This window comes from Microcebus murinus, chromosome 1 (assembly GCF_040939455.1).
Source record: "Microcebus murinus isolate Inina chromosome 1, M.murinus_Inina_mat1.0, whole genome shotgun sequence".
Classification (NCBI taxonomy): Eukaryota; Metazoa; Chordata; class Mammalia; order Primates; family Cheirogaleidae; genus Microcebus; species Microcebus murinus.
Window position 1 is genome coordinate 62,722,694 of NC_134104.1, and position 20,279 is coordinate 62,742,972.

General features: G+C 42.4%; 1 protein-coding gene across 1 annotated transcript in view; it reads right to left on the minus strand.

Annotated features, from left to right (window-relative positions):
• Positions 1–9,084, minus strand: part of GPR156 (G protein-coupled receptor 156) — an 87,686-nt gene extending 78,602 nt beyond the window's left edge. The window contains exon 1 of the mRNA XM_012780562.3: positions 8,934–9,084. The gene's annotated coding sequence lies outside the window, so the exon portion shown is untranslated. The remainder of the gene's footprint in view (positions 1–8,933) is intronic.
• Positions 9,085–20,279: the final 11,195 nt, after the last annotated feature.

The window sequence follows — 20,279 nt, forward strand, 5'->3', positions numbered from 1 at the left end:
TACTCACCAGCTTCCCTTAATGCTTCTCTGACATTCTCTCCAGCCCTGGTGTGGTGGGAAATCCCACTGCTCTCTAGTCTGGTGGACTAGACTGAAGTTTTAGACGCCCAACAAAGGCAAAACTAAAAATGAAAGCCAAGTACTACTGAGAAGCTCGCCCCTAACACCGGGTTTGTGAAAATCATTTGTTTAAAAATGTTAGCATCTGTTGCTTGGCACTGATCCTTAAGCTCCAAGACCCCTACCTTCTTAACTAATTATCCCCATATCAAATAATCAGTTACAATTGATTGACTATATGCTCATAAAACTCCCCAAATCCCAAATCCTTAAAATGAAGACGGAAGGCTGAGATGGGAATTGAAGAACCTTTTTCAATCCAACCATTAAAGAAAGGGCATAACAAAAAACATGCCAGATATGGCTTTGTGAGAAAGCACTGTAAACTGAGCCTCTTCTCTCTGCAAGTACAGTCCTTCCCAACATGCCACCCTTCACATGCTCCCGCCACAGATGAAGACCATGTATAATTCCACAGCATGGGATAAATGAGCAAGGGGAATCGTAAACAGTCTGGCCAACCAAAAGCAAGAGAGACACAATGCAACCGAGATACTGCAGACCCCGTTCCCCACCGAGCTGACATAATCCACACTTGGCACGGATGATGAGTGCTCACTGCAGGCTCTTTCCTAAATCCACAGGCCCTCCGGGAGCAAGGCAGTGGGAGAGGGGAGAGGAAGACAAAAGGAGGGAGGGAAACAACTGCTGGAGAGGAGACCTACAGTGAGAAGTAAAATTGTGTATTCCCTTTGACCCAGAAATGCCATTTTGAGGACTCTCTCCTATAGATATAAAAACGAAAGTGTAAGGATAAATGTAGAGTGTTTATTGTGTCACAATTTGTTGTATAAAAAAAAGGGACTAGAGGAGAAATATGAAAGCCTATCAGTGGGGATGTAATGGGAGAAATTATGAAACTTCCTATAATGGAATATTAGGTAGCTATTAAAAATAATAAATCAGATCAATTATATGTATTAATCTAGAATAATGTATATAATATAATAAATGAAGTAAAAGAAATAACTGAGTAACTGATATTCTATGATCCCATTTACATACAAAACAGAAAATAGCTCTACCTATGTCTGTTTGAATATAAAAAAGGAGTGAAGGAACTCACACCGAACTTTTAATAGTGGTTTTGTTAGATGGAGGGGAGAGAAGGTGGAAATCAGTAATATTTTTTATACTTTATATACTGCTGTCTTGTTAGACTTGTTACATGTACTTTTATAATTTGAAAATGCAATAAAGTTAAATTATAAAAAGGATTTATTGAGACTTTATAATGACAAGTAATGCCAGACCCCAGAGTTCAGTGGGGTATGTGGTTCTCTGACATTTGCTTTAAATTGATCCTAGTGAGTAAAGGCAGATAGCAACTCCTGCTCCTAGAGAGATGGCTCACCTAGTGTCACTCAACAGAAGCCAATTAAAGCATGGAATCAACAGTGCCTTTGGAAAAAGCCAGTGGCTGTGAAACAAAAACTATATCTACTTCTCCAAAGCCTCCGCCACAGAGCTTCCCAAGGGGCTGCCTGAGCCAGTGAGTGACCAGCAAAGGCATGGATGAAAATAGCACAGGCTTCTGTCTGAGAAAATCTCACTACTCCAACTATTGACAATCTTTGCTGCCTTCTGTTCCATACTCCAGAGATGAGAGGCACAAAGCCAGCCTCTGCAGGAATCAATATTAAACTCTGTGGGAGAGATGCTGCTGCCCAGGTTCGAGGTGCTCAGTGTTAGCCCTTTGGTGGAAGATACTCTGAGCACCACTGGAAGCCACCTGTGGGCCCTCCAACTGTCACCCACAGAATGGCCCTGACCAAGGCAATGGCCTTGGAGGTGGGATACTTGGCATGGTATTTGCAATTTGGTTTCATGCTAATTAGATACTTTCAGATCTTCTGGGGGCAATAGACATATGATATTCATAATGAAGAAAAAATATGCAGAAACTAGCAGCGTGTGAAGAATTAACTTTTTAAATTGTTCAACTCAACATCTTTTTTTTTCTGCAATTGTACTCTCCCCTACCCATGCCTCTTCGTCTGTCTCCTTACTTAGCCTCTTTAATAGGTTTTTCCTTAATGTTTTCCTGATTACCATAGAAATCCATGCTCATTATACAATCATGGAAAATATAGATAAGTTGAAAAAATGAAATCCTCATTTATAATCTCACCACTAATATTTCGGAATTGTTTACCCTTCTAAATAGTTGCATTTGCATATCTTTGTAAGTGCAGATGAATGTCTCTTAAATATACCTAACACTGTGAACAAATACAAAAGAATGTGTGGAAATGTGAAAGAGAGGTTTGGACAGAACATCCCTGCTGGGACCGGTGCTGTTGTGATATGGCTATGTGTGTGTTTGTGTCAAGCCTGTTTTAATATTCCTCAGACTGACTGTGACAGCAGCCTTTGTGTACCCTCCTTTCCTTTCTCCTCACAGTTGCCTTGGAAGTCAGCAATGTTTACTTGTAAAGATTCCCATGGGTGGCTCTTTGATCTTCTTTCATTCCAGGTTCTCGCTGGTAAGTAATTGGGTACCTATGACCCCAGCACATCACTGCTCTCTTTCCTTTCTGTCTCCTGCCATCATCTTTCCCTCTCTCTCTTTACTCTGATCTTCTGAGTTTATCTAAGAATAACAAAGAGAGTGATCCAAAAGCGTCACTGGCTCTGGCACAATCACAGAATCATCAAAATATCTGTTCCGAAAAGGCACTCAATTAAGCATGCACTCTGTTCACCTGTTCAGAGGAAAGGCTAAGGCTAATGTGGCCCTTGAGAGACTGCACCTCACCCAGAAAATTGGGAATATCTTAGATTAAAGCCAAGAAAGGCCTTCCTGGTCTGAAGTCTTGCCAGACCAATACTTTCCCCTTACCTTACGTGAAGGCCCTTACCACATTTTCAACCCAGACCACAACTTTCGGACCATTAGCATTTCCCTAGTTAAGACATTCACATCTGCCTTCTCTCTCAAGGTTTTCCCAGTTACCCTTAGAAAATCCACATGGAGAGCTGGTGGTAGTGCAGACTGCCTGACATTCAGCATAAGGATGGCAGGGGCAGACCCAGAGCACATTTTCCCGGGGGTTCCCAAGGTCACTCTGGAACCCATGCTACCTACGGCAGCAAGAGAGCAATTCCAACCCACAGAGCTCTGGGCAGAATCACAAAGTTTCTCTATGAGGCCCTCCCTTGACCTTTGTCCTGCCCTCACCCCAAGAAATCCCTTCTGCCCATCAGAACCTCTGAGTTTCCTGGCTAGTCTATGTATATGCAAAGCTCCTCACTGCAACACTCAAGACTGACTTCCCCATGATTCCCGCAATTATCTCTGCCTGATGACAAGCATAAGGAATAGATGACTGATAGGTTTAACACTCCTCCCGATCTCGCTATTTTTATTACGAGGCATTTTTGAATAGGAACCTTCAGCCTCGAGATCCTGAACTAAAATCGGGGCCAGTGGACCTCAGACATGGATTGCCAGGCAACAGAGGACGAAGCAATGAGGCTGGCAGACCATCCCCATGGGACCCAGGCCTGCCTTGACCAGGCCACCAGGCTGCATCTAGAGAGGTGACCAGGGGGTTGAGGTTATACGGATTGATATTCACAGACAGGACCACCCACCCATGATCCTCACAACTCCCCCACTGAGGCAAACTAGTCATGAAGGAGACTGGAGGATGCAGCACGCAGCCTGGGGCTCCGTCTGACTGGGAGCACGCTGTGTGTGTGCTGGGGGCAGGGAGTGGTTGGTGAGACCAGCTTCCGGCCAGTCCTGGGAGTGAGTGTATCCCATGAATCTGACCTCCTCTGGTTTACCTCTCTTAGCCTAGACTGCAGAGTCTTTAGACTGGATTGGACATAGCAGAATATTCTAGAAGTGCCCTGGACATAGACATACCTCAAGGTCTTGCCTGACCTGGATGTTCCTCCCCCAAACTGCTCAAAATCTGACCCAATCTCTGGTCAAAAGTTACATGATTCCCTCTGACAAACAGACTAAAGTCCATACTCTTGTGGCCTTTAGCTTCCTGCTTTATCTCTCTCTCTCTTTTTTTTTTTTTTTTTAATTTTAAAGAGATTTAGTCTGAGCCAAATTTGAGGACTATGACACAGAGCCACTCCCAAGAGGCCTTGGGCAAGTGGACTCCTGCTTTATCTCTTAATACAACCCGGCCCTGACCTCCCCTCACCCTCCTCTGACCTTACACCACACTGGCACTGTGGCGCAGACTCAGACATCCTCTCCAGTTATTCTGTCTCTCTGGAAAGGCTCTTCCACACCACAGCTGCCAGTCAAAGAGGCACACCTCCTTTAGAGCCTGACTCAAAAGCCACTTCTTTCTTGGAGGAAAACAATGACCTCCTGGAATAGCTCTCTGCCCTCCACCTGGGAACCCTGGCTAGCCTCCACTCCTCCCCACACACTCCAATAGCGGGTTGTGATAGCTTCATTCTAGCACTCGGCATAGTTGTCTCGCATAGACCTCGTCCACATCAGTGTTGAAGGAACCACACCGTTCACAATGCTGCTTCCTCCATTCTTCTGTTTGGAATGAATGCATCCCATCCCATGAATTGATCCCTCCTCATTCTAACAAGTTCTTTCCATTATCCCCTCAGGAGCCACACCTTTATGGGTACTATATTAACAGGCCCTTTCTTTTCTAAAGCCATTTTCATGAACACATGCAGTCTTTCTCCTGATCCAGACACAATTAGTGCCCATTTCTCCATGTGCTCATTCTTCTCTGCCCCAAGAATGCAGAGGGCTCTGCAAGGTGGGGTTCAGTAACACACGGGTGTTCTCAGGCTGTATCATCTGTCTCTGAGTACTTCACGATTATGACAAGCATCTCAGAAAAACACCTTGAGAAGTCTAGATGGAAACCAATGCCCCATGGAAACACATAAATATTTTATCAGGCTCTGAACAAGACTCTTGCTTATAAATATTTAAACTGCTCAGTAGCATAGTGCTCAGAGGCTGATTAGAGTCAGCCTGTATTGGAATGGAAAACTGAGGGGGGCAGGGAAATACAACAGCAATGGCAGCATGCATTCTACAGGGTCTCTTTCAAGGATCTAAAAGCACTTAAAGTGTATCCCAGGGCTCCCCTGAATGCATAGACGCTCATTTTCCAAGTGCTCTCCCTCCAAAGTGGGAGGCAGGGCAGCTCCCAGTGGAGCTGTCCAGAGAGGGTGCTGGCTGGGCTGCAGGCAGCCTGCCAGGTCAGTCACGGACTTCTCTCAGCACTGGAGGCACAAGGAAGATTTGCAAACAAAACACACTGGAATCAAAATAAGGCAGACACTATAAGGATGTTCATGGTGGCTTTACTCAAAACAGCCCCAAACTAGAAACAACCCAAGTGTCCATCAGTAGGAGAATGGATAAACACATGGTCTATATTCATACGATGAATACTACCTTGGAATAAAAAGAAATGAACTGCTGATGTACTGAACAACATGGATGAATCTCACAGACATTATGTTGAAAAAAAGAAGCTAGACACAAGAGTACATACTGTGTAATTACATTTATATGAAGTTTAGGAACCAGCAAAACTAATTTATGATCACAGCAATCAGAGCAAAGTTTGCTGCTTCTGGATGGTGGGGTTGACTAGAAAGAGGCATAGAGAGAGTTCTAGGGTGGATATATTTAATATCTTGTTTGGGATGTGGGTTTGTCAAAACCAGCCCAGCTTCCAGCTCCGGATTCAGGTTAGAAGCACTGTGAGGATAAAAGAGGCCATTGGTCTCCAGTATCATCATTGACCTGTAAAATATTGATTAACTCCAATTACCTAAAAGGACTTCTAGTATTTTACCAAGGGTTCTGCCACCCTTATGGGCATCAATTCCCATTAGGCATTGTTTGTGTCACTTAATTATTAATTAATTCAATAATTATTAATTGCTTATTAATATGCCAAACAGGAACACAGCCATACATAAAACAAAAAATTCCTTGTCCTTATGGAGTTTATATCAGAGTGATGGATATGCACAATTAACAAGGAAACAGATAAACTGCATAGTGTCAGGTAGTGCCAAGTGCCATGAAGCAGGATAAAGCAGTCAGAGTGACAATGGGCTGCTGAAGATTCAGTGGGCAGGGAAGGTCTCATTGAGAAGGTCACATCTAAAAAGCGACTTGAATGAGTTGAGGAAAGCAGTGCCTGTATCTGAGGGAAGAGTGTTCAGGCAGCAGGAAGAGCAAGGAGCACGGTAAGCTAGGGGAAAGGGATGGAATACGAGGTCAAACAGGCCAGACCACACCCAGCTTGGGTAAGCTCTGGAGGAGAGCTGGATGTTACTCAAAGTGTGAGGGGAAGCCGCTGGAGGGGATTAAGCATGAGAGTGATATAATTCAACTAATGTTTTATGAATGGGAAAAAGGAGGCAATTGGGAGAGTCAGAAGAATATGATCCATATTTTTTTCCTCAAAATATTTTTTCATATCCTTCACGCATCTATTTCCTAACCATCTTATTATTATGGATTCAAGCTCTGTCCAGGACCAGATTACATATGTCTAGATGCTAAACTCTGGTTCTTATTAACAAGTTTATGTTTTAAGATAATTTTAAAGGCCGGGCGCTGTGGCTCATGCCTGTAATCCTAGCTCTTGGGAGGCCGAGGCGGGCGGATTGCTCAAGGTCAGGAGTTCAAAACCAGCCTGAGCAAGAGCGAGACCCCGTCTCTACTATAAATAGAAAGAAATTAATTGGCCAACTGATATATATATATAAAAAATTAGCCGGGCATGGTGGCACATGCCTGTAGTCCCAGCTACTCGGGAGGCTGAGGCAGGAGGATTGCTTGAGCCCAGGAGTTTGAGGTTGCTGTGAGCTAGGCTGACGCCACGGCACTCACTCTAGCCTGGACAACAAAGTGAGACTCTGTCTCAAAAAAAAAAAAAAAAAAAAAGATAATTTTAAGTCTATAAAAAGAGAGCTAGGTAACTATTCTAAATGTCTAAAATTTTTCATAATACAATGCTGGAGGAAAAAAGTGAGATAGGGATCTGCATCCTTTATCAAGCAAAATTCATCAGCAACCAAACATGAATGTTGTGGTTCTCAACACAGTTCTGCAAAATAAAGGCTCTGATTTTTAACTAAATGTAGAACATTCCTTTCAACTCTCAAATCTAACTTCATGGCCCAAGTCAGTCCATATTTTACTATTACCGTGACATGTCAGAGCCTTTGAGCTTCTTTCTCCTCTCCCCCTGCCCCTAATTACTCTCTGAAAACCTATGCAGGAATGGAATAAAATGGGACTTCAGGGAGAGGGGGTTACTTTCCAGAGAAGGCCTCGTCCTTCTCCTATCCCATTTGGAAACGCCCTTATGGTGTCAAACACAAAAAATGAAATATTAAAATGCTCAACAGCAAACAAACTGTTCCATTCCCATTCTCCTTTCCAGAGAATCCCTTTCCCTCAATTCTTATTCTTCCACTCTCTTGAGAGCCTTCTAGGCTGGAAGTTGTTTCATCCCACCCAGCCCCTGGGGGCTCTCCTAGGTCACATTTGTGCCTTCACCAGACTGGAGGTTCTCTATCCCCAGCCTATAGCTCTGCCTCTGACCAGGCTCAACTCTAGACTTTGTTGGGGAAGCTAAAAGCTGGGGATGGAAGAGAAGGGGAAACAGAGGGAACACTCCAGAGACAGTGGTGGCTCTAAAGTGGAATTAGGCTGGCAAAGGGGACCACAGAGTCACCGCCACCCCTCCCAAGAGATCCCTAACTCAAGCAAAGCCTTCCAAAGCACTTTACTATCCAGATTCAAATGACCTTAACCCACATGCAAGTGCTTCCTCAGCCATTTATCTGCAGCAAGGAAAGAAGCTACTGTTTTGCAAGCCTGGCTGCTACCCCGCCTGCTGGGAGACCTCTGTGCAGAACTGAACCATCGGTGGAGAAATATTCTTTTTTCTTTGCAGGCCTTGCTGCCTAACACAACTATATCTACAATGTTTCCAGTTCTTAACTCCCACGTGAAAATCTTTCCCTTTTACCTAGGGATGCAAAAATGTAACGTTATCCTCTAAATCCTGGTTTAAAGAACTACATCAGGAAAGCCATTATAGGCTAGGAGGTAATTTACCTATGATTCACACATGCATGTATCTAGAATATCAACAAAGGGTTATACCATGCCCCGACTTCTCCTCCTGCAGATTTCTATCTGGAAATATTAACAACAGAACTCGATTTTAAAGAAAAACCTCAAGGTTCGTATTCTGGAGTAGCACAGGGATACCTAGAATTCCAACTAGAGGCCTCCGGTTTCCCATAGAGCTAACTTGGAAAGGGCTGCTGGCCAGGGTGAAAGGATGCTGCCGCTCCCAGGCAGCTCGACGGAGCGCCGCGCAACAGAGCGTCTCCTACGCGGACTTCGCAATCCCCATAAGGGGAGCCATCCTGCCCGCCACTCTGCACCCGGGGGGCGAACGCGCCCAGGCAAGGCAGATTTGGGGACAGCTTGCTCAGTGAGGAGACTCTGGGAAGGATCTCTCCTTTTCAGCACTGCCTCTTACTCAGCGAACAGCCACGGGCCCCTCTTCACACCAAACTCCAGTGCTCTCCTCTCTCTTCTGAAGTTGCCACTCGCGTCCCCGATGAGGGGTCCCACGTTCGCCCCCAGTTTCTGAGCTTCCTTACCGTTTCCAAAGAAACCGCCCAGATTCCAGAGAGGAGAGAAGAAAAAGCCCCTTCCCCCTTTTCACTTTGTAATTAAGTGTTTGAAGTTTCGTGGATACACAGTGTCCACAGAGAGGTCCTACGAAATCCCGATTTGGGATCCTCCGGGGCGCCGCGCTCACCTCACGGCCGAGAAGCGCCAAGCCCGAGGCTGTCCGCGGGAGGTCCCCGGTCCCGGGCGTCTGTGGGGCTCGCGGGGCTGCCAGGAGCCGGCCAGGGCAGAGGCACCGGCCCGCGCCCATCGCGCGCCGGGAGCTGGTCGTGGAGGCCGCGGCGCGGGCGGAGCGGAGCGCGGTGGCGCGCGGGGCCGCCCCCGGCCGGGCACTGGCTGGGCAGCGCCCGCCGCGCCTCCCCGGCCCGCCCGCGTGGCGCCAGCCCCGGCCGGACGGCTCCGGGACCGCGGACCCACGCGCCGCGCTCCTCCAACTCCCCGCGTCTTTCTCCTCGTTTGGCCTGACAGTCCCGGGGCAGCCCCGCCTCCCACCGCCTCCTCGGGGAGCCTCCCGCGGTGGACGCCCCTGCCCGGCCTCGGGCCAGCGGCTGCGGGGTCTGGGGCCCTGGAGACCCGGGCTCCGGTCCCAAACGGCCCCAGCCACGAGACTGGAAGGATTCCCCGCAAATGCTCATTTTTGTTTCTGGTATGGAGTTACCAATGAGTTTTCTTATTTTATGCTTTCTGGGGTTTCCCAATTCTTTACGTTGAGTTTGTATTTATTTTGTAATCAGAAAGATCAGAAGGCCAGAACATTACTTTTTCTAGGAATGCTACAAGGAGGCCACAAACACGATATTCACGCCCAGCCCACAATCCGCCCCTTAAAAATGTGCGAGATGCTGTGTTTCAGACACCCTTAAGGAGAAGTCTAGAGTGAGAAATCTGGGAAGGGTCCTGAGAAACCGCTTAGACTTTTTTCTTTTTTTTTTAGGGCAGTGTCTAATTCTATCACCAGGGCTGGACTGCGGTGGCGCCATCATAGCTCACTGCAGACTCAAACTCCTAGGCTCAAACAGTCTTCCTGCCTCGGCCTTCTAAGTAGCTGAGACTACAGACAGGCACCACCACTCCTGGCTAATTAAAATATATGTATATATTTCGTAGAGACGGGTTCTCACTATGTTGCCCAGGCTGGTCTCCAACTCTTGGCCTCAAGTGATCCTCCCACCTTGGCCTCCCAAAGTGCTGGGATTAGAGGTGGTGAGCCAACAGGCCTGACCCACTTAGACTTTTCATATTTTCATTTATTTTGTTTTAAAATCTCAGACCTATTATGCTTGTTGAGAAATCCCACATTTTTATGGCTGCCTTGAGGAAAATCCTTGGCTATAAAGAGTGGTAATGGGGAAGCCAGGTCAGGCTGACTCCATTCCAACAAGACTGTAGCAACATTCTTGGATGTTTCACACACCATAGTACCCAAACACTTGTTTTCACAGAAAGGATTCTACCGAGGGGGAAAACAAGAGGAAGAAAGAATAGCCAAGATTTTTGGATGAATTATGTCTGAGATTTTACCCAGTACTCTTTCTCATTCTATACATCCAGACTCTTTCTTTTGGAACCTGCAGAAACTAAGGAGGTCTAATTTTATCTCCTCCCTAGGGACTGCTTGAGTTAAGAAAGCTTGTGGGTCCATCTTTTCCCTGGGACAGCTGACTTCAGAGTCCAGAACCAGATCTTCGGTTCTGTAGTTTTAGATTAAGGATTTGTCCTGATCTCTGTAGGACTTTTATTTTACTTTGAAATTCCCCTAGGCTCTTGGCCTGTTATTCTCATCACTCCCTCTACAGTCTGCAAGATATGGGGATCTTTGTTCCAACTTGGTCCCCATGTCCAATCCCCATGTCGTTTCTCTCAGATTGGAGTATCCCCAACCCCTCAGTTGTCAGGCACTAAGGTCTTCATCTTCCACCTAAGCCTGCCATATTTACCTCAGAAATGTTTCTGGAAACTGTTCTCTTCTGCATGCCCACACTGCTGCTCTTGTTAGACTTTGATCATTTGGGGATGAGTCATTTTAATAGTGCCTTAGCTGGTTTTCTTGCCTCCTGTCTCTCCCTACCACCAGCACAGATATAAGAATCGCACTCTCCTGACAAAACAAGCAAAGATCCTCTCCCCTTTACCGTGCTCCCAAACCTGTAGTAACACTCCTGTGCAGTTGTAATATGGTCACAGTTGGGAAGCAGCTTACCTTTCCAATCTTCTTTCCACTCAACACCTGTGTTCCAGTTATAACAAGGTGGGCCAATTGCCAGTCTTTGAATCTACCGTGTGTTTTCAATGTCTCTGCTTGTTTTGCTCACTCTGTTCCCTTTGCCTGGATTTCTCTTTAGTGCCATCTTTACCTGTTGAATTGCTCCCAAGCCTTCAAGATCAAACTCAGCTGCCTTCTCCTTTAATGATGTTCTCCCAGATCTTCCAAGTCAGATCGGTGGGATCAATTCATGTCTCTTTCCCAATACTGTTTGCCCCTGTTACAGCCCTCACAAAGTTTTCAGCTGTATGCAATGGCTGGCTCTGTCCTCCCATATTCCCACTAACTGTCAGGGTTTACAAGGCAGGGTGTGTTTTTGTCTCATCATCATCCCCCAAGGCAATCAGTCACACACATTTTAGAATAAGTGACCATTTTTTGGTTGAATATAAATTGTGTGCTTATTGTAAAAATTCAAATACACAAATATATAAGGAAGAAAATAAACCCCCACATACTGAAATAACCACTGTAATGTTTTGGTAATCATATTTTCATGCATCTCTTTATACATATGTCTATGCATATATGCACAGATGGAATCATTTCATGCATACTGTGTTTTCTTTAGACACCCCCTTTTCCTGTCTTTTTTTTGTACCTGAACCTCCCCCTTACCACTTTTCCTTACTCTCAACTATTTAAGAGGTTATTTTTTCCATGCTAACATATATGTATCTACCAATCTATCTGAATTTTTTGTTATTGTTTTATAAAATGAGATATTATATATACTTCTCTGATTCTTTTCTCATTAAACAATAAGTCATAAAAATTCTTCTGATTAAACTGGTATAGCTCAAATTCGTTCTTTTATTTTAGAGGCTGGATAATGTTCCACAGCATGAATGTACCAAAATTTATTCAAGAGTTTCCCTAGCCATAACATTCAACTTGTGTTTTAAAAAAATTGCCACTGCTATCAATGTTGTGCTAAATGTTTTTGTATATATGGCCAAATGCTCTGGTACTTTAATTTCTGAGGGAATGGTGACCAGATGTGAGACTGGTCTATTTAAAATGTTAATAGATTGGCATCTACAAGGCTGTAACAATTTGCTCTGCGTAATTTTAGCCATTCTAATAAGCGAATGGTGATAGTTTGTTCCTTTAATTAGTATTTCACTGACTACGAGTGAAGTTGCTCATGTTTTCTCTTTTTTTATACCCTTAGGACTTTTTGCTTTGTAAATTTCTTATTCATACATTCAGCTCATTTTTCTTTTGAGTTACTGGTCTTTTTCTTTTCATCATGTAAGAATTTCTTATATATTATAAATAGTAACTATAGAAAGCAACTCCTTAATATGTAGTATGTATTGCAAATATTTTTTCCAATCTATCATTTCTCTTTTAACTATGTTTTTAATTTTTTAAATGAATTACAACGTATTTAGTTTGATACCAATTTAATGTTAAATGTCACATTTGTCTTAAAACTAGAGTTACTATAGTGTTTAGGAAACAAAAATAGACTTTACAGTTTCAAACTTCTTTGAGAAACCCATCTTCTATTTCAGTATTTCACAATTTATTCTAGAATATGGCACACTATCCTACTCCCTAACTCCATACTTAATAACTATTAATCCACATTGCCCCATTTACAAACATAATTGTGTTTATAGTATAGTATATTCTATATATTATCTGGTATCACATTAAATAAACCATTTTGATTAATCAAAATTCTGGTTATCACATTTAGTGGTCAGCACGTATTTCTTTGTGCCCCAAATCCACTCTTTTGGGAAAATGCCTTTACTGTCACTCCCATGCCCTGCGAGTGGTCTGCCAATCTTGAAACCCTACTCTCCTGACCACAGTAGTGGGCATGACCCACAATAAAACAAATTGACACCCTGTCCCAGGAGTTTGAATATTGAATTTTAAAATGGCAGTGTCCTAAAAGTATTGAACTTAATCTCATCCACTAAATCACCAGATCTGCCCTGTTTCTTTTAATTGTATATATTTAGTTATTTTCTTAGTGGTTGCCCTGGGCATTACAATTAACATCTAAATTTAAAATAACATAATTTAGATTAATACTGACCTAATTTCAATAATATACAAAATTTTTGCTCCAATATTGCTCCATTTCCCCCTTATGCTATTATTTCCATACAAATATTGTTTGTATTATTTCATACATTATAAACCCATAAGCTCAGTTTTGTGTTATTACTTTATGCAGTTGTTTTTTTAAAATAAGATAAAGGAAGAGTTATAAACAAAAATCCATTTATATTGTCTTTTATATTTACCCACTTAGTTGCATTTAGCAGTATTCTTTATTTCTTCATGTGGATTCAAGTTACTGGTTAGTGTCTTTTTATTTCAGCCTGAAGGGCTCCTTTTAGCATTTGTTGTAGGGCTAAATCTGGAGAGATCAAAGAATTTATCCACATGTTCTTGCCCTCAAGAAATGCGTGGTTTTGTAGTGGAGGGAAGACTCCACTTCATTTGTATAAATAAATGTTTATACAAATAATGACAATTTAAATGGGGATATTATCATCCAGAATTTCAATTTTGGGTATAAACCTAAAAGAATTGAAAGCAGAGTTTCAAACAGGTATTTGTACACCTGTATTTGTAATAGCATTATATACAATGGCTAATATTTAGAAGCAACCCAAGTGTCCACCAATGGGTGAATGGATAAGCAAAATATAGTATATGTGTATAATGGAATATTATTCAGCCTTAAAAAGGAAAGAAATTCTGACACATGGATGGACCTAGAAAACATTATGCTAAGTAAAATAAGCCAGTCATAAAGAAATAAATGCTATATGATTCTACTTATATGAGATGCCTAGAGTAATCAAAACTATAGAGACAGGAAATAGAATGGGCTGGCAGGAGGAGAGAATGGGGAGTTAGTGTGTAATAGGTATAGAGCTTCAGTTGGGGAAGATGAAAAAGTTGCGGACTTGGATGGTGGTGGTGGTTGCAGGACAATGTGAGTGTACTTAACTGTAGACTTAAACATGATTAAAATGGTAAATTTTTTAATGTATGTATTTTCCACAATTTACAAAAAAGGGACATCATAAAGAGGCATTTGGGAAGAAAGATTGTTTCTAGCCTGTCTCCAACATAACTAAAGAGCACAGCTGCAGTGCAGGAAGGGCGTGCACTACAGAGGCAGACATGCTCATTGCCTCCACTTATGAGCCGTGTGACCAACACATGCTCTACTTGGTTTCTCCAACCTCTATTTCCTCATCTGGAAAATGGGAATAATAAAGCAGCATGGCTCTGGTAGCTGTGGAATGTTCTTGAAATTTAAAATTCTGTTAGACCACTATAGCAGATACTCTCCAACATAAAATGACATAAAGCATAAAAGAAAATAAGTTTAAAAAAAAGGAAAGAAAAAAGAAATCCCCTGCCTTTTAGTTATCACATTCTAGTCACCATCTTTCCCTCTGCCAATGCCCACCCCCTCCAAACAATTTTCACTAATCGATTTTCTATCTCTAGAGAAAGCCTTATACTGGGCTTTCACAGCACAAATCCAGGAGCTGTGCACAGACTCTTGGGTTTAAAACCTTGAATGTTTTTCAAATTGAAGCAGTTTTAAATTTTCTTATTATAAAACTAATATATTTATTGTAAAAATCTCAAAGGGCATAAAATTATCAAAACCAATAAAATAAAAATCAGCTCTAATCCCAGCACCCAGAAACAACCACTAGCAACATTTTGATAAATATTCTTTCAGAGCTATGCCTATTATACACACAAACACACACAATATATCATACTCCATAGATTTCTAAATCTTTTTTCCTGATTATAAAAGGTATAGATGCTTGCGGAAAGCTATTAAAATAGTGTAGAAATATAGAATTTAGAATGTTCTTCATTATTTTTCTATACAAGTATATCTTCACTTAAGAATATATCACATTTTTTGTGTTAGATCATATAGGTTTATTTCATTCTTTTCAACATTTGTTAGTATTACATTATATGAATGTGCCATTATTTATTTTAGCCTTCTCCATTGATAAAATTTGTGTGGACTCTGTTTTTTTACTGAAGTGACACAATCAAGATATTTACACTTGTTTCTTTGTGCTAGTATTTTCTAGAAGTGGAATTGCTGGGTCAAAGGGTAGGGAAATACACTCTTATGTAACCTGGGTTTTTTTTTAAAACCTATTAATATATTACAAACCTTTTATCGGGTGGTGGGCAGGCGGGAGGGAGGAGGACGAGAAGGGTGTACACTTATATAATGGGTGCAGTGCGTATCACCTAGGGATTGGACACGCTTAAAGCTCTGGCACATGGGGAGGAGGGGTAGCAGGGGCAATATATGTAACCCTAACAATATTTGTACCCCCATAATATGATGAAATAAAAGGAAAAAAGTATATTATGAACTTTTTCCATAAAATATTACATTTTTCCATTAAATATTTAATTTAGTTGCCTAATATTATAATTTACAAATCTATTAAAATTTATTTTCCCAATCCCCTAACACTAGAAATTGAGTTATTTCTAAATTTTTCTCTAATATAAACAACCTTGCAATAAACATTACTATAGCTAAATCTTTATATGCATGCTTAAAATTTTATCCTTAATATGAATTCCTAGGTATAGAATTGTTCCTTCAAGGAGTTTGTATATTGAAAATAATGACTTTTATTGTTTTTTCTTATTACAGAAATAATACATGGTCACCTTAGGTTAGAAAATACAGATAGGCAAAAAAATAAGACATGCATAACCTTACCCCCCAGAAATAACTGTTGATAATATTGTAGAGGTAAACATTGATAACTATTGTCTGCATACTTTTTTTTACATGGATGTAAATATAGAGTACGTGTTGCTTTGAACCACCTGTAATAAATATGTTTTCATTTATGTCCATTATCATTTTACATATTTGTGTAGTATTATATGTTATAAATGCACCAAAATTTATTTGCCTAATCCTTATGCTGAGTATTTCGGTTGTTGATGTACATACTTTGAAAACTTTTCAGGTGAGTGCAGAGCACATGGAAGGAATCCTCTCAGTAGCAAGAAGCCTGGAACAAAAGGCTCTGTCCTCTTTAAGGACCTGTGGGCCAGGAGCGGAGAGAGAGTGGGAAGGGCTAGGAGTGGGAAGGTACTAAGTCAAAGTGGAGAAAAGTGCATCAGCAAGGCTCCCAATAAGGAGGCCTCTGAATGAAGGCACTAGGGCTAGGAATGTAAATATGCATATATGCATGGCTCATTGGGGTACAGAAAGAGAAGGAGTCCTTGACTGCAAACCACCCCCCACTAAGAAAATTGTATTGCACTGGCAGGGAAAGTGCTATGTGGGGAGAGCAGCTTCTCCCCCATCAGGCCTGTCAGGCAAAGCCCAGTAATTGCCTATGGTCAGGCCTGAAAGATCACACAGGATTTTGGCCTGGAGCTGGATTCCTCAATAAATAGGAACAAATTGCCAAGACTTTTCCAGGATCCTTTCCTACCAGAATGCTTGACAGAGCTGGTAGAAATGGAAGTTTGTCAGGGACACAATAACAGGACAAAATGATTTCTTCTGGGATGTGTAAACTGACATCTGAGGGCAGGTCACAGAGTGCCAGCATGACTGGGCAATCAAGTGAGGCTCAGAGAGTCCAAAGCAGGCTGAGCCAAGTCTGATATAATTGGGTCCCCTCCTTTCAGGAGAGGAGACGCAGTCATCTCCATTCATCTCAGCTGAGGGCTCTACTTCCGGAGTGAATCCTCAGTATGTATGTCATGAATGCTTGACTGTGCCCCATGGCCTCAGAAAGTTATGATAAATTCCCTAAATTTATATTTTTCCTTAAGAAATAATCTATTTTGGTTTGTCTCTCTTGAGTTTCCGCTAAAGTTTTTTTTTATATTTTCAGCTTGCACTATTTCATTAACTAACAGATTCTCCTAGTCCATTACACACTGTGTATATTGCTTGTGTTAAAATTTCCTGCTTCAAGACTGAAATACTTTGAAATTTAATGGGGAATAAGTACTCTCTGGTTGCCTCATCCATACCCTTCATGATTTCATAAACTTTCATCACATTTGCTTTCAGTCTTCCTTGTTTTGGCCTGATCTTTTCTTTTTTAACCCATAAGAGAAACGATTAATAAGCCCATTGGCCACCATATGTGGACCTTCTTGAGTTCCATTAAATTATTACAACTACTACCACTATTACTATTATTGTGAGTATGTGTCATAGAGAAGCATTGTTGTAGCTTCTCAGAGAGGTATTCACAAAGTTGAATAACTTAAGGTCCCTGATGAACCTATTATCTTCCCTTGGGATGTAGAAGTAGCCCATTGGGCCAAGTCTTTATAGCAGAGACACGGGAGAACATTGCAGATGGACAGTCCATTTGCTAAGTCACAGGGTTGCTCAACTCTTCAATAATAAGCATGAATGGAAATTAATTTTCTTAACTCTTTGTGTCATGGAAGTAAGACTCTCTCTCAGGTTAGGGGTGACTAGACTTCACAGTCCCAACTTCTGCTTAGAGATTCTCCCTTCCTATAATGAATTCTAATACCAACCATCCAGAGTAAGGCCAGAGCTTCCCAAGTGAAGGGCACAATCCTCCACAAGACTGCCCTCACTTCAGACTGCAAGTTCAAGGGTCTCCAGGCCACCCTGAATTCTGACCAGCTGACTATAAACTCAAGGGTGCCTTCTATCCCCTCATGTTTAATAATTTGCTGGAATGACCTACAGAACTCAGGAAAAGCACTATATTTTCAACTGCAGTTTTATTATAGCAAAAGGATGTAAACCAGAATCACAAAAGGCAGAGACAAAAAGCCAAGGTCTGAGAGAGTCCCGAACACAAAGCTTCCATCATCCTCAAGGATGCATTATTCTCCTGGCACATTGGTGTGTGACAATATGCTGAGTATTGCCAACCAGTGAAGCACACCTGAGCTTTGGGGTCCAGAGATTTTACTGGGGCCTCTTAATATAAGCATGATTGATTGAATCATTGTCCACATTGTTAAACTCAATTTCTAGCCCCTTTCCGTTTCCTAGAAGTCAAGCTGATATCATATCTCTCAAAACTCAACCCTCCTAAACACACGGTTGGTCTTTCTGGCATGGCTAGTCCTTATCCTGAGTCATCTCATTACCATAAATGATCTAGGGGCCCACCATGAGTCACCACTTTAACATAAACTATCTGATGAATAACAAGACACCCTGATCACTCTGGAAATTCCAAGGATTTAGAGGTTGCCACCCAGGAACTAGGGACAAAAGGCAGCCAAATTTTTTATTGCACTCCCCTTGAGGTCTCTCCTTAAGCACCTCAACATTGGCTTCAAGAGATGCTGATTTCTCCTCTGCCATTGCAAGCCCAGCATTCACAGCAGATCCACTGCCTTTGGTAATACCTGCTCTCATGCTGGTAGAGGCAAGACATTACTCTGTAGCTAATTATAAGAAGTCATGCCTCCACAAAATAGTTCAACATGTACAAAAGAGATACTCATATGATAGCAGGAGGATTGGAGCCTTGCATTCCCAGTCTGGTTTCTTCTTCTTCTTCTTGTTCCTGTAGAAGACAGAACTGTCACTACTGCCACTGCCACCACCCCAGCAATATGCTGAGTCCATTTAAGAAGCCTGGGGAGGAAGAGGAGTAGTGGTCAGTAGTAGTCTTGTGGGAAAACACTACAGTGATCACAGTGAAGGGCTTTTCCTTTCTTCCTTGAGAGAGAGAAGGAGGGATACTTAACCTTTCCTGAAACTGGGTGAATGAGAACTCCAAGAGAATCATTCATAAAGATTAGGGGTACCGACAAGAAAGGGAGATAGAAATTTTGCTCTGTAATGTCTGCTTAGGCACAGGTAGATTTATCCTTCTGTGTCTGCCTGACATGGGAAAAACAGTTGGAGAAAGGGTGCAGCAGTCTGCACCATCTGGTGTGGCAAGAACACCTGACTCCTGATGGCTGAGAGGGTTCACAGGACCCTACAGAAAGTATCTGGGGTTGATTTATCTCCCAGTATCCCATCCAATAAGGTCACTCGTGCACGGAGAAATAGCTATGAAGTAGATCCCAGTGGTCCAATGGGGTGGAAGGTGGGATATAAGAGGCTGGAGCTGGAGGCAGATCAGGAAACTGTGTAACAGAGAGGGAGGCCTCACAAGTCCCCTCCAAAGAACTCAATATCTTGATGCCTGCCACACAAATAACATCAACCATCTGCCTGTGCTAGCAGGCACTGCCAACAAGAGGGGTTTACAGTCAAGAAGTGTTTGCCCTTTTCCCCACCTCCATTCCTCCTCCCTGTCCCCATCATTGAAGGAGCTTCTCCAAGTCTCAAGAGAAGGGGAGAGCTTTGAATCAGCTTTGAAATTCTAAAGTGGAAAGTTATGGAATCTGCTCAAGATGTCCTTAAGAGCCCCATGGACATTCAATATCACATAGTTGAAAGCGATGATTGGAAAAGCAAAATTATGTCACATTTATACTCTACCAAAAGAGAGTATTTGATATTAATAGTATATTAGCACGGGAGCAGTGGCTCACGCCTGATATCCTAACACTCTGGGATGCCGAGGTGGGTGGATCGCTCAAGGTCAGGAGTTCGAAACCAGCATGAGCAAGAGCGAGACCCCATCTCTACTAAAAATAGAAAGAAATTAATTGGCCAACTAAAATATATAGAAAAAAATTAGCCGGGCATGGTGGTGCATGCCTGTAGTCCCAACTACTTGGGAGGCTCAGGCAGAAGGGTCTCTTGAACCCAGGAGTCTGAGGTTGCTGTGAGCTAGACTGATGCCATGGCACTCTAGCTCAGGCAACAAAGTGAGACTCTGTCTCAAAAAAAAATAAATAGTGTTCCATGGTGCCGTGGGGTGTGTGTGTGTGTGTGTGTGTGTGTGTGTGTGTGTGTGTGTGTGTGTAAATAAAGAGAATATTTGAAATAAACCAGTTACTGGCATATCTCCTTTAATCTTGCCATTGCACAGATAGGAATTTTTTTTTTTTTGAGACAGAGTCTCACTCTGTTGCCCAGGCTAGACTGCTGTGGTGTCAGCCTAGCTCACAGCAATCTCAGACTCCGGGGCTCAAGCGATCCTTTGGTTTCTGCTTCCCAAGTAGCTGGGACTACAGGCATGCACCACCATGCCTGGCTAACTTTTTCTATAGCTTTTTAGTTGTCTGGCTAATTTCTTTCTATTT